Source organism: Lissotriton vulgaris, chromosome 4_1 (genome assembly GCF_964263255.1).
Source record: "Lissotriton vulgaris chromosome 4_1, aLisVul1.2, whole genome shotgun sequence".
Lineage (NCBI taxonomy): Eukaryota > Metazoa > Chordata > Amphibia > Caudata > Salamandridae > Lissotriton > Lissotriton vulgaris.
The window spans coordinates 2,065,465,183-2,065,477,374 of record NC_141691.1 but is presented as its reverse complement, the minus strand read 5'-3'; the positions used below and the strand labels follow the sequence as shown (position 1 = coordinate 2,065,477,374).

Below are 12,192 nucleotides of genomic sequence, written 5' to 3'. Positions count from 1 at the left end.
TACCTGTACGTCATTAAGCATATAAGCAGTTTGTGGTGCATTGGAGTGATATGTTTTGTTTGTTTTGATATTGAAAATATACAATGATTGGTTGTCATTAAAAAGAAATGGCAATAAAAATAATTTAAAAAAAAAGATCATATACAAAATGTTCTACAAGTGTTTATAGCTGGCTTAATGTTTGCAGTCGAAGGGTCAGCCAATGATCCATTATTTATAGATATGGCCATGTTTCTCACCTTACCAGGACGTCAGTAAGCATATTAGCAGTTTGTGGTGCAGTAATTCTCTATTTTAAGCATTGTGCATCACGGAAAAGCACACACAAAAAACACTGTTGAAATTTCGAAAATATAGGCAATTATATGGGAGCAGCATAGATTACTTATTTAACATTTTATTTAACATATCAGGGTGTACATACACTTGCTACACTAAATCAGCCTTTATTGAGGATGAATCCTCTCATGTTGGAACAGACCTATGCTTCGAGTGAAACTTTTCCCACATTCTTTCCATTTTTATGGTTTGTCCCTTGAATAGATTATTTGAGGTCTTAACAGTGTGCTGTTCAGATAGAAGAATTTCCCATATTCTGTTTGCCGCTAAAGTTTGTCATTAGTATGAATATTCTGATGTCTCAACAGGTTACACTTTAGAGAGAAGCTTATAAAACAGTTTTACACTGAAAGCGTTTCTCAGGAGTATGGGTTCTTTGGTGCGCCACCAGGCAGCACTTCTCACAGAGGTATTTTCCACGTTCTGAGTAGAGGTAGGCTTTCTCACCAGTGTGAATTCCCTGATGCTCCTCTAGGTGCAGCTTCGAAATGAAGCTTTTTTCGCTTCTGTGCACAAATACGGTTTCTAATCAGTATGAATACTGTGATGGCTCAACAGATTCATCTTGAAAGTAAAGCGTTTCCCACACTCTGTACACAGAAAGGGTTTCTCACCAGTGTGGATTCTCTGATGCACCTCTAGGTTGCACTTCTCACTGGAGCTTTTTCCGCATTCTGCGCAGAGGTAGGTTTTCTCACCAGTGTGGATTCTCTGATGTCTGAACAGTGTGCTTGGATGAAAGGCGCGTTTTCCACATTCTGTGCACCAATACGGTTTAGTATGAATTCTCTGATGTGACGACTGTCTTCTCTTTAAAGTGAAGCTTTTTCCACACTCTGTACAAGAAAAGGGTTACTCGCCAGTATGGATTCTCTGATGCTCCACTAGGTTGTGCTTGTGATTGAAGTTTTTTCCACATTCTCCGCAGTGGAAGGGTTTGTCGCCAGTATGGATTCTCTGATGCACCACTAACTTTTGTTTCTTACTGAAGATTTTTCCACACTATGTACAACTAAAGGGTTTCTCACCACTATGGGTTCTCTGATGCACCACTAGGATGTGCTTGCGACTGAAGTTTTTTCCACATTCTCTGCAGTGGAAGGGTTTCTCGCCAGTATGGATTCTGGTGTCGCAACATCTTCTTTGGTTCAGTGAAGCTTTCCCACAATTTGTACACTGGTGTGACCTATCCTCAGATTTAACTATTTGATGGCTAACCAGCAAAGTTCCTTCAGTACAACTTTGCGATATTCTGTACACTGGTAGAGCTCTCCCCTGAAAGCATTCTCTGATAATACAATAGAAAGTTCAGCAAGTAAAGCTTTACTTGTACGTCTTACACTGGTATGGTGTCTCTTGAGAATATTCTGATGTTTGAACTGATTTTACATTAGAATGAAAACAATTACACACTTTGTACACTTGTGTGGATCAGCCTCATTATGGATCATCTGATGCAAGTACAGATGTGAGCTCTGAGTGAAGCTTTTCTCAGACGTACACTAATATGATTTCTCGTCTGAACTGAACATCTATTATACATATAGAAAACATTTACCAAATCCTTTTCACTTTATGTAAAGATACCGGTTATCCCTTGGTCGGATCTTCACAGTAGCAATAATGATGAGCTCTGTATGAAGCTTTATCTCACACTAGGTCAGTGTTTCTCCTCGGAATAAACTGCACAATGAGTACACAGGGCCGGGCTTCAAGTGGATCTTTGCTTGGACTCTGCACATAGAAACAATTCTTCTTCTTGTGATGCAGTGCAAGACTTTTCTGGTGGTGAAGTGCTGCAGGTCCTTTTGATTCTGTGAACGAGAAACACATTTTTATACCTTTACAAATGAAAGGAAATCGCTGCGTTCAGCCACGTGGCTATAAAACGATGAAGCAGGATGAGAAAGAGTAATTTTGAGTGGGGAGGCACAGAAGAAGGAAGGCAATGGTGGCTGCCCTAGAGAGATTAAGCTCTGGAGTCACAGAGAATAAATGTGAATTATAGTTTCTCGATTTTAATTAGTGCACTAGTTTGTCCAGTGCACCACTGCCAAAGAAAAAGCCCAGTTTTGAGATACAGCCTCACTCTCTGTATGTGTTACTCTACCAGTTATGTTATGTTATAAATTGTTTATATAGCGCCTATCACCGCCGGTCTCTAAGCGCTTAACAGAAGAACATAACACACTGTTACCCCACACCCTCTGCTGTCTCCCCAATTAAGCTGGAGTCATTGCCTTTCTGAATAGGTGGGTTTTCAGTTTTTTTCTGAAGGGTAGTAGCTGTGATTCTTCAGAGTGGCCGGGAGCTCATTCCAAAATTGCGGGAGAAGCACAGACAGGGCCCTACCTCCTCTGGTTTTTAGCTTGAACCTGGGTTGAATCAAATTGAAAGTTTTTCCTGAGTGCAGAGATCTACCAGGAACATATCTCTTCAGACATTGCTTAATGTACTCTGGGGCTTTCCCAAAGAGTGCCTTATGGGCCACACAGAGACACTTAAACTGAACTCTGAATTTCACCGGTAGCCAGTGCAGCTTCTGGAGCAGGGGGGTTGCGTGCGAATTTCTGGGCAGGAGGTAGATCAGCCTTGCTGCGTCGTTTGTACTACCTGCAGCTTCCTCAACAGCTTCTGTGGCAAGCCGAGATATAAGGAATTGCCATAGTCGAGTCTTGAGATAACTGTGGCAGATACGATCGATTGCAGGGTGGAGGCTGATAAGATGGGGACTAGCTTTCGTAATTGCCTCAACACACCTGTGCAAGAGCCAACCACAGCTGAAACTTGAGGGGCCATCGAGAGGTCTGCATCGATCCTCAGACCCAGGCTTTTTACCACCATCCAAGGAGAGGGAGTAGTTCCTAACTCTGGGGGCCAATACAGGTCACCCCAGGGATTCCCTCGGTTGCTGATCACCAGCACCTAAAGTTTTATCAGCATTCACTTTCAACAGATTGTTAGTCATCCAGTTGACAGTGAAACTGAGCAGGTTCCTCATTGATTCCTGGGCCTCTTTGGTGACTTCCAGCTGAACCAATAGCTGGGTATCGTCTGCGTAATTGAAGATTTCGCAATTCCTACGCATAAGCTCCTTCACCAGCGGTTGTAAATAAATATTAAAGAGCAGGGGGGATAGTGCCGACCCCTGGGGCCCACCCCATGTCACATCACTAATCCCAGACAACTGGTCTCCCAGCTGCACCCTCTGAGTTCGTCCTGACAGGAAGGATTCCAGCCACTTAAGCACCTGGCCTGTGATCCCCAGCTTAGCGATACGGTCCAGCAAGATGGTATGGCTGACCATATCAAAAGCCGCCGACAAGTCTAAAAGACAGTCTCAGTCTCTCGTAGATTTTTTCCCTCTGTATGTTTTTTTGGCTATGATTCTCTCTCTCTCTCTCTCTGTCGGTCTCTTTTGTGACAATTATCTCAGTAACTAATCCTCTTGTTGCCAAGCAAGTACTTTAGAGAATCAGGGATGTGTCTTCTGGTAGCAAGTGACAAGAGAAGACAACAGTCAGTCAGTAATCCTCTTGGCTTCTTGCAGTCTTTGAGCGCCTCTGAGCTCCCTGTAGCCTCAGTGCTCCTCTGGGCTCCCTACAAACTCTAAATAGCACTGAGGCTGTGAAATGAAATGAAATGACCCTTGTGTTAAAATAATTACAGCATGACTTGTATGGCAAGGCTTGCATTATATCTATTTGTATGAAGATATTGCAACAAAAACTGCTGCTGTCATACAACCGCTGACCTGAGCAATCTCATGAGCCTGAGCCGCTATCATACAACAGCTGACCTGTGTAATCTCATGAGCCTGTGCCGCTATCACACAACCGCTGACCTGTGCAATCTCATGAGCCTCTGCCACTATCACACAACTGCTGACCTGTGCAATCTCATGAGCCTGTGCTGCTATCACACAACCACTGACATGAGCAATCTCATGGCCTGTGCTGCTATCACGCAACCGCTGACCTGTGCAACCTCATGAGCATGTGCTGCTATCACACAACCGCTGACCTGAGCAATCTCATGGCCTGTGTCGCTACTTTACACTTATCAGTCACAATGGAATTTATGTGTTGTGGATACTAAAATTGACATGGAAATGGATACTTACAATCATGTTCTTAACTTTAAAGGCAAAAGCATATATCAATTTCTCAACAATAACTGTAAAAACCCTAAGGGCGATCCATAGCAGCAAAGCTTTCCCTGTTCAGATTGAACATGCTTAGCCTTATCCATAAGAAACGTTGCTTTTTGCAGATTGTTAGAGTCAATATCCTTTCGTGGTTTCTCCTGACTTTTTGCCTTCTGACCTGTTTTTTCCGACTTCGTTTTTGCTGGCTTTAGGAATCATGGCACTTTACAACTGATAACCAGCCCATGAGCGGGGTGGGGTGTATTCCATTTAAAAAAATAGGACATGCACTTTTACGTTTTTAATCTACTGATAGTAAAATACACTTAAATTCATTTTTCATTTCTGCAAGGCCTATTGCTCCTATAGTTTAACATTTGGATTGCCTTATTATAGTCTAATTTCCAATGGGGCGGATATGTGGAACCCAAATTTCATGTCCATGGACTTACAATTTGAAACACAACTGATGGTGAGTTGTTTTTTGTAAATAACTTTATTTTATTGATTGTATCAATTAAAGCAGACAACGGTACATTAAATCAGGGGAGGACACCCACTGCCCCCACCGGAGCCCAGCAGGCATACTCAAGAACCAAAGCATATAGCCCCAGCATGTACATTCGATATCCCATCAGCAAACATCCGGGACATAAGTGAGATACCTGCCCCCGGTCTATGAATGCCAATGGGGCTGTAGCCAACAACAAACGCGTCTTCCCCGAAACGCACCCATCCAAACTGAGGCTGCAGGGACCTCAGAGGAGCACTGAGGCTGCTGGGGGGCAGAGGAGCACTGTGGCTGCAGAGAGCTTATAGAAGCACATACACTGCTGGGGCTCAGAGGAACACTGAGGCTGCAGAGGCTCAAGGGAGAACAGAGGCAGTAGGGAGCTCAGAGGAGCAGTGAGGCTGCAGTGAGGCTGCAGGGAGCTCAGAGGAGCACCGAGGCTGCTGGGGGGCAGAGGAGCACTGTGGCTGCAGGGAGCTTAGAGAAGCACATACACTGCTGGGGCTCAGAGGAACACTGACGCTGCAGAGGCTCATGGGAGAACAGAGGCAGCAGGGAGCTCAGAGGAGCAGTGAGGCTGCAGGGAGCTCAGAGGAGCACTGAGGCTGCAGAGGCTCATGGGAGAACAGAGGCAGCAGGGAGCTCAGAGGAGCAGTGAGGCTGCAGGGAGCTCAGAGGAGCACCGAGGCTGCAGAGGCTCATGGGAGAACAGAGGCTCCAAGGAACTCAGAAGAGCAATGAGGCTGCAGGAGTCCAAAGGACCACTGAGGTTGCAGGAGCTCAGAGGAGCGCTGAAGGAGGCTCTGAAGAGCATTGAGTCCGCAGGGGGTTCAGAGGTGCAGTCAGGCTGTGGGGAGCTCAGAGGAGCACTGAGGCAGCAGAGAGCTCAGAGGTTTGCTCAGAGCTTTGCTCAGATTCACTTCATTAAGCTGCATTTTATTTCGCCTGCTTGTTTACCGCTTTGCCTCATTAGCGCTCAAATTATTTCATTGTGCTTGTTGTTCATAACATTGTTTGCGCGTTTGCCAATAGCGCTCCGCTCTGCTCCCCCCTCCGCCTCCATTTTGTTTTGTTGTTGTGGTCCTCGTGTGCCCGACCCGCCTCCCAGCTGAGCCGCCCTCGCCCCTCCCCCTCCACTCTCCATATATGACAGTAGCTCCCGCGTGCAGCGTTCACGCGCAGCGACCGCGCCCCAGCCGCGCCGAAGGTAAGTCCGTCTACGCCCGTCCGCGCCTGGACCGCGCCCAGCGCCAGACCCCCTGGTCTCCGTGCTGCCCAGCCCTCCCGCATTACCTACGATGCCGCCACCCTCCTAGCCCTTAACCCCGGCCGTTCACCCAACTGCGTCCAAGCCGCGCCTGGACACACCCATGGACCTTTCTCTTGCTACTCCTGCAAATTCATCGGCACCGACTACACCTCCGCTACGACCACACCACAGATCCACGACCCCAACCACCTACAATGCATCCTTCTCAACACCCGATCGGTCCACAGGCACGCCATTGACCTATGGAATCTACTAGACACCATCTCCCCAGACGTCGCCTTCCTAACAGAAACATGGATGAACACTTCCTCCGCCCCAGACATCACCATTGCCATCCCCGAAGATTATAAGATCACACGCAAGGACCGTACCGGCCACACAGGAGGAGGAATCGCTATCGTCCATAAAAAATCAATCCGCATCTCAACCAGCTCTGACGTCAATCTCGCCAACTCTGAACACCTTCACTTCCAGATCCACATCGACCCCAAGACCACACTCAGAGGCACCCTCCTCTACAGACCACCAGGACCCCGCGCAAAATTCAGTGAAGACATCACGGACTTCATCACTCCACACGCGCTCCCCTCCAAAGACTACATCCTCTGGGAGACCTCAACTTTCACCTTGAAAAGATCAACGACCGCAACACCACCACCCTCTTGGACAACCTCGCCAACCTCGGACTTAAACAACTGGTCACTTCCCCCACCCACATCGCAGGTCACACACTCGACCCCATCTTCACCTCCAGCAATCATGTCTCCTTCAGCCACACTACGGATCTCCTCTGGACTGACCACAGCTGCGTTCACTTCACCTACAACAAGCCAAAACACAGCAACCACCTCCAACCAACTCTGCAAAGAAACTGGAACAAAATCACCATCGACCAGATCTCCTCATCGCTCCTTCTAAACACCCCAGCCCACTCTTCTAACCCAGACCAAGCCGCCGCCAACTTCACCCTATGGTTATCCAACACCGCCGACACCTTAGCACCACTGAAAAAACGTCAAAGCAAACTTGGCAGCAAGAAAGCCTCATGGTTCAACGAGGATCTTAAGAAGTCCAAGAAACTCTGCCGCTCCCTTGAAAAGGCCTGGAAAAAAGACCCAACCACCAGCACCAAGGACGCCTTCAAAAACGCCACCCGCACACACCACCAACTAATCCGAAAGGCCAAGAAAACAGCATTCAAGGATCGACTTGACAACAACGCCCACAACAGCAAGGAACTTTTCAACATCGTCAAGGAATTTACCAATCCCTCGGCCAACTCCAACAACATTACCCCCTCTCAAGCCCTCTGCGACTCCCTAGCCTCATTCTTCCACAACAAAATTGCAGACATCCACAACAGCTTCGACAACCAACCCGGAGACCAACCCACCCGACCATATGCTGAACATTCTCCCCCCTTGAACACCCTTAACGACTGGAACCCAATCTCCACTGAGGACACCATCCGCCTGATGAACTCCATCAACTCAGGATCCCCCACAGACCCATGTCCACACCACATCTTCAACAAAGCAGACTCCGTCATAGCACCGCACCTCCGAGACGTCATCAACTGCTCCTTCTACTCCGCCGCCTTCCCGGAAACACGCTGAACTCACCGCCCTTCTGAAAAAACCCACAGCGGACCCCACCGAACTCAAAAATTACCGCCCCATTTCGCTCCTTCCATTCCCGGCCAAAGTAATCGAGAAAGCTGTCAACAACCAGCTCGCCGCCTTCCTCGAAGCCAACAAATCCCTCGACTCCTCACAATCTGGCGTCCGAGCAAAACACAGCACTGAGACCGCCCTCATCGCAGCAACAGACGACATTCGAACTCTACTGGACAATGGAGACACAGTCGCCCTCATCCTCCTCGACCTCTCTGCAGCATTCGACACAGTCTGCCACAGCACCCTTTTACAACGCCTCAGAAACATCGGAATACAAGGAAAAGCACTTGAATGGATCACCTCGTTCCTCACCGGAAGAACCCAGAGAGTCCGCCTCCCACCATTCAAGTCTGAGGCCACTGAAGTCATCTGTGGCGTACCACAAGGATCCTCACTCAGTCCCACCCTCTTCAACGTATACATGAGCCCCCTCGCGGCCATCGCCCGCCAACACAACCTCAACATCATCTCTTACGCGGATGACACGCAACTAATCCTTTCTCTCACCAATGACCCCAGCACCGCCAAGACTAACCTACACGAAGGAATGAAAGAAGTTGCCGAATGGATGAAACACAGCCGTCTGAAACTGAACTCGGATAAAACAGAAGTCCTCATCTTAGGTTCCTCCCCCTCCGCTTGGGACGACTCCTGGTGGCCAGAAGCCCTTGGAAAAGCACCCATCCCAACAGACCACGCACGGAACCTGGGCGTCATCCTGGATGCCTCACTTTCAATGAACAGACAAGTCAACGCCGTATCCTCATCCTGTTTCAACATTCTTCGCATGCTCAAAAAAACATTTCGCTGGATCCCCACCGAAACCAGAAAAACTGTCACCCATGCCCTGGTCACGAGTCGACTGGACTACGGAAACACCCTCTACGCAGGTACTACCGCTAAACTCCAGAAGAAACTACAACGAATCCAAAACGCATCAGCCAGGATCATATTAGACATCCCGCGCAACGAACACATCTCTGCTCACCTGAAAGACCTCCACTGGCTACCCGTCAATAAGAGGATCACTTTCCGACTGCTAACCCACGCACACAAATCACTCTACGACATCGGACCAGAATGCCTCAACTCACGACTGTCCTTCTACACCCCCTCCCGCCAACTACGTTCCTCCAACCAGGCCCTCGCCACTGTTCCTCGCATCAACAAGACCACCATGGGAGGCAGATCCTTCTCTCACCTGGCTGCTAAGACATGGAACTCACTCCCCACTTACCTTCGCCTTACCCAGAACCACCTAGCATTCAGAAAGCAACTTAAAACGTGGATATTTGACAAGTAATCCTCCTCCCCTCCCTAAGCGCCTTGAGACCCTCCGGGTATGTAGTGCGCTATACAAATTCTCTGACTTGACTTGACTTGAGGTGCACTAAGGCTGCAGGGGACTCAAGGAGCACTGTAGCTGAAGGTGGATAAGAGGCTGCAGAGGGCTTTATGGCATACTGGAGGGCAGGGGCTCTGAGGTAACAGCAGAGACTGATCAGAGGTGCACGGAGCCCCACAGGTGCTTAGAAGTTGTACATTAAGCAGGTGAACATTACCTGCAGGATGACTGAGACAAAGACAGACCTGCTAAGTGCCACGCATCTCTTGTTAATGTAGCGCATATTAGTAATAGAAATGCATCCCGGCAAGCATTAAACACTGGTGCACATACACGTAGCACTTAGTAGCGCTAAACTAAGCAAATAATGCTCTCCCAGTAAAGTCATTTCTTCCACAGCTGCTTTCAAGTGACAGGTCAATTTCTTTTGGTTATACAACGATGATTCAGACAGGCTCTCTGCCCCACAGAGAGCACGCACGCCATGAAATCTGGGCTTGTGACTCTGCTTTTCTATGCAATTAATTTGTTATTTAATGGCACCATGTGGGCTGTCCACACTGCTTATTACCTACCCCCACGGTGGCTCGGATTCTCTCGAAGCAAGAAAGTGCTGAGAAGAGCAAGGAACCTCCTCCATTGTCCCACCCAACGGCGTCTGGTCTCAGCAAAATGATCATGTCCGCCCCTGGCCTTAATACCAGAAACTTGTTCCTGTCCTGGGCTGATGCACAAAAGATAACTGGTGGCTTAGAGCTCCAAGGCTCCCCACTCCCACCACACGGAAATAATTACCACAGACTAGACAGGTAAGATGCCTGCTCACACTCCAGTAGTCAATGTGTTTATAAAACAAAGGATCAAACACAGAGGTTTAATAATAAACCTACCTCCACTTACTGTCAGGGCCCGAGCCACCAACTCATCCCCCCTCCCCCCCTTGAGAAACTGCTTCACAAGGGCGCAGGAACCATCAAGCGCCGAGAAGAACACCTACCTGTGCTAAGAAGGACTACTGGGAATCAACCAGGTACCAGTGCTCTACCTATCTCGCGCTCCCCTGCTCAGCCGGTGCCCCCTGTGTGGTCCTGAACTGAACTGCCTTCTAAGCGCTCCAATACCTCTAGGCGCTGTACCCCCTGGACTGCCCTGTCGCAGCTGTGGTCCTGAACTGCCTAAATTGCCCCTCAAGTGCTCTCCTGCTGTGCCCCCTGAGAAGCGCTGTAATTTGCAGACCTGCTGGGGCTCCAGAGACCATTGTTGTGCCTCCAGGCACAGGGTGTCCCTGAGCGCTATACTGGCCGAGCGCTGACCCATCAAGCGCTGTGTGTGTCCTGAAAGCGCCGCCCCTTTGAAGCGCTGTCCTCCCCCACTCACCGCTCGCTGCAGCCCCGGTCCTCTGGGAGCCCCTGAAGCGCTGCTGATCTTCACCACGCGGCCCGGGGACTACTGGCGCTGCCCCGCGCCGCCTGGAGGCATCCGCGGCCCGGCGTAGGTCTGTTGAGGCCCCCACTGCTGATCGACCCGGCCCGGGAGCCCTCGGAGCTGGGAGAGGGCCGCCGCGTCACACAACAGGCCGCACTAGGCCCCGGGAGGCAGGAACACTCGCCTCACGTGACGGGGCGCCCGGCCTCGTCATTGGCCGCGCCCCCGCCCCCTGCCGCGCAGCCATTGGCTCAGGCTGACGCGCCCACCTGGCCTGCCTCGCGATTGGCCGCTGTGGCCGGGCCCCATCGCGCCAGTCTGCTGATTGGTGTCGGGACCTTAGAAGTCACCGAAGGTCAAGGAGCAGTAAACAACGCTGTCGGAGGGCTGTGAGGGGAAAGAGAGCCCGCCCCAGCAAGGGAATTTATTTATTTATTTATGCATTTTTATATAGCGCGGACTTTACCCGAAGGCGTCAGAGCGCTTCACATTAGGAACAGAAATTAAACATAATGAGAAACATTACAAAAGAGCAGATTACAAAAGCATACGTTACTTACATAAGGTAATAGTGACAATTGTGAGCAAACAAAATACATGAGGTAGTACAAATTGTGAGCAACCAAAAATACATGAGGTAGTAAAGGTAAAAGTGACAATTGTGAGCAAACAAAATACTTGAGGTAGTAAAAATTGTGAGCAACCAAAAATACACGCGGTAGTCAAAAGTGCACAAGAGGACAAGTGTGTAATTATAAGAGAAAACAGAGTATAATTTGAGGTATAATACTGCAATAAGTGCTAGGCACAAGAACAAGCGTTACGTAGGCAAGGTGGCACTTGTGCAAGTATCAAAGGTAAAAACATGTGAGAGGTAGCAACCGTGTGTTACAAGGGCAAAGTGGTGTGTGCATGTTACAAAAGGGCACCGAACACAAGTACATGGAGAATACTGCAAAAAGGCAGACACTCCAACCACAGGACAAACACTGGGAAGGCACTTCCATGGTCATGGAAAGTAGAAAATATCAGGAGTGGGAAGTCTTCCTCCAAATAGCAAGAGGACGTGAATTACTTTTGGAGGTATCTCTGGAGGAGGAGAACTTTGAGGTCCCTTTTGAAGGCCTGGGAGGAGGCGGTGGTCCGGAGCTGAGGCGGAAACGAGTTCCAGATTCTCACTGCGTTGCCTGAAAAGGATTGGGCCATTGTTCTTTCCTTCTTGAAAGTGGGAGGTTCAAGCAGTAGATTCTCCGCATTGCGTGAAGGTCTAGAGCCTCCAGAGAGTTTCAGTTTATTCGCCAGGTAGCGGGGAGAGGAGGAGTGCAAGGCTTTGTGGATGATACAAGCGGTCTTGTAGATAGCTCTAGCCTCGAAGGGAAGCCAGCGGAGGGTGGATAACATCGGTGTGATGTGATCGCTTCTTTTGGCCCCATAAATGAAACGAGCTGCTGAATGGAAGACAGACTTAAGTGGGGACAG

General features: G+C 49.0%; 1 long non-coding RNA gene across 1 annotated transcript; it reads right to left on the bottom strand.

The window, feature by feature from the left end:
- Positions 1-377: 377 nt before the first annotated feature.
- LOC147724994 (uncharacterized) lies at positions 378-10,885 on the bottom strand. Its single transcript, XR_015309949.1, has 2 exons — positions 10,666-10,885; positions 378-2,153 (listed from the first exon to the last, which is right to left on the bottom strand). It is a non-coding gene; the product is annotated as an uncharacterized LOC147724994 (long non-coding RNA).
- Positions 10,886-12,192: the final 1,307 nt, after the last annotated feature.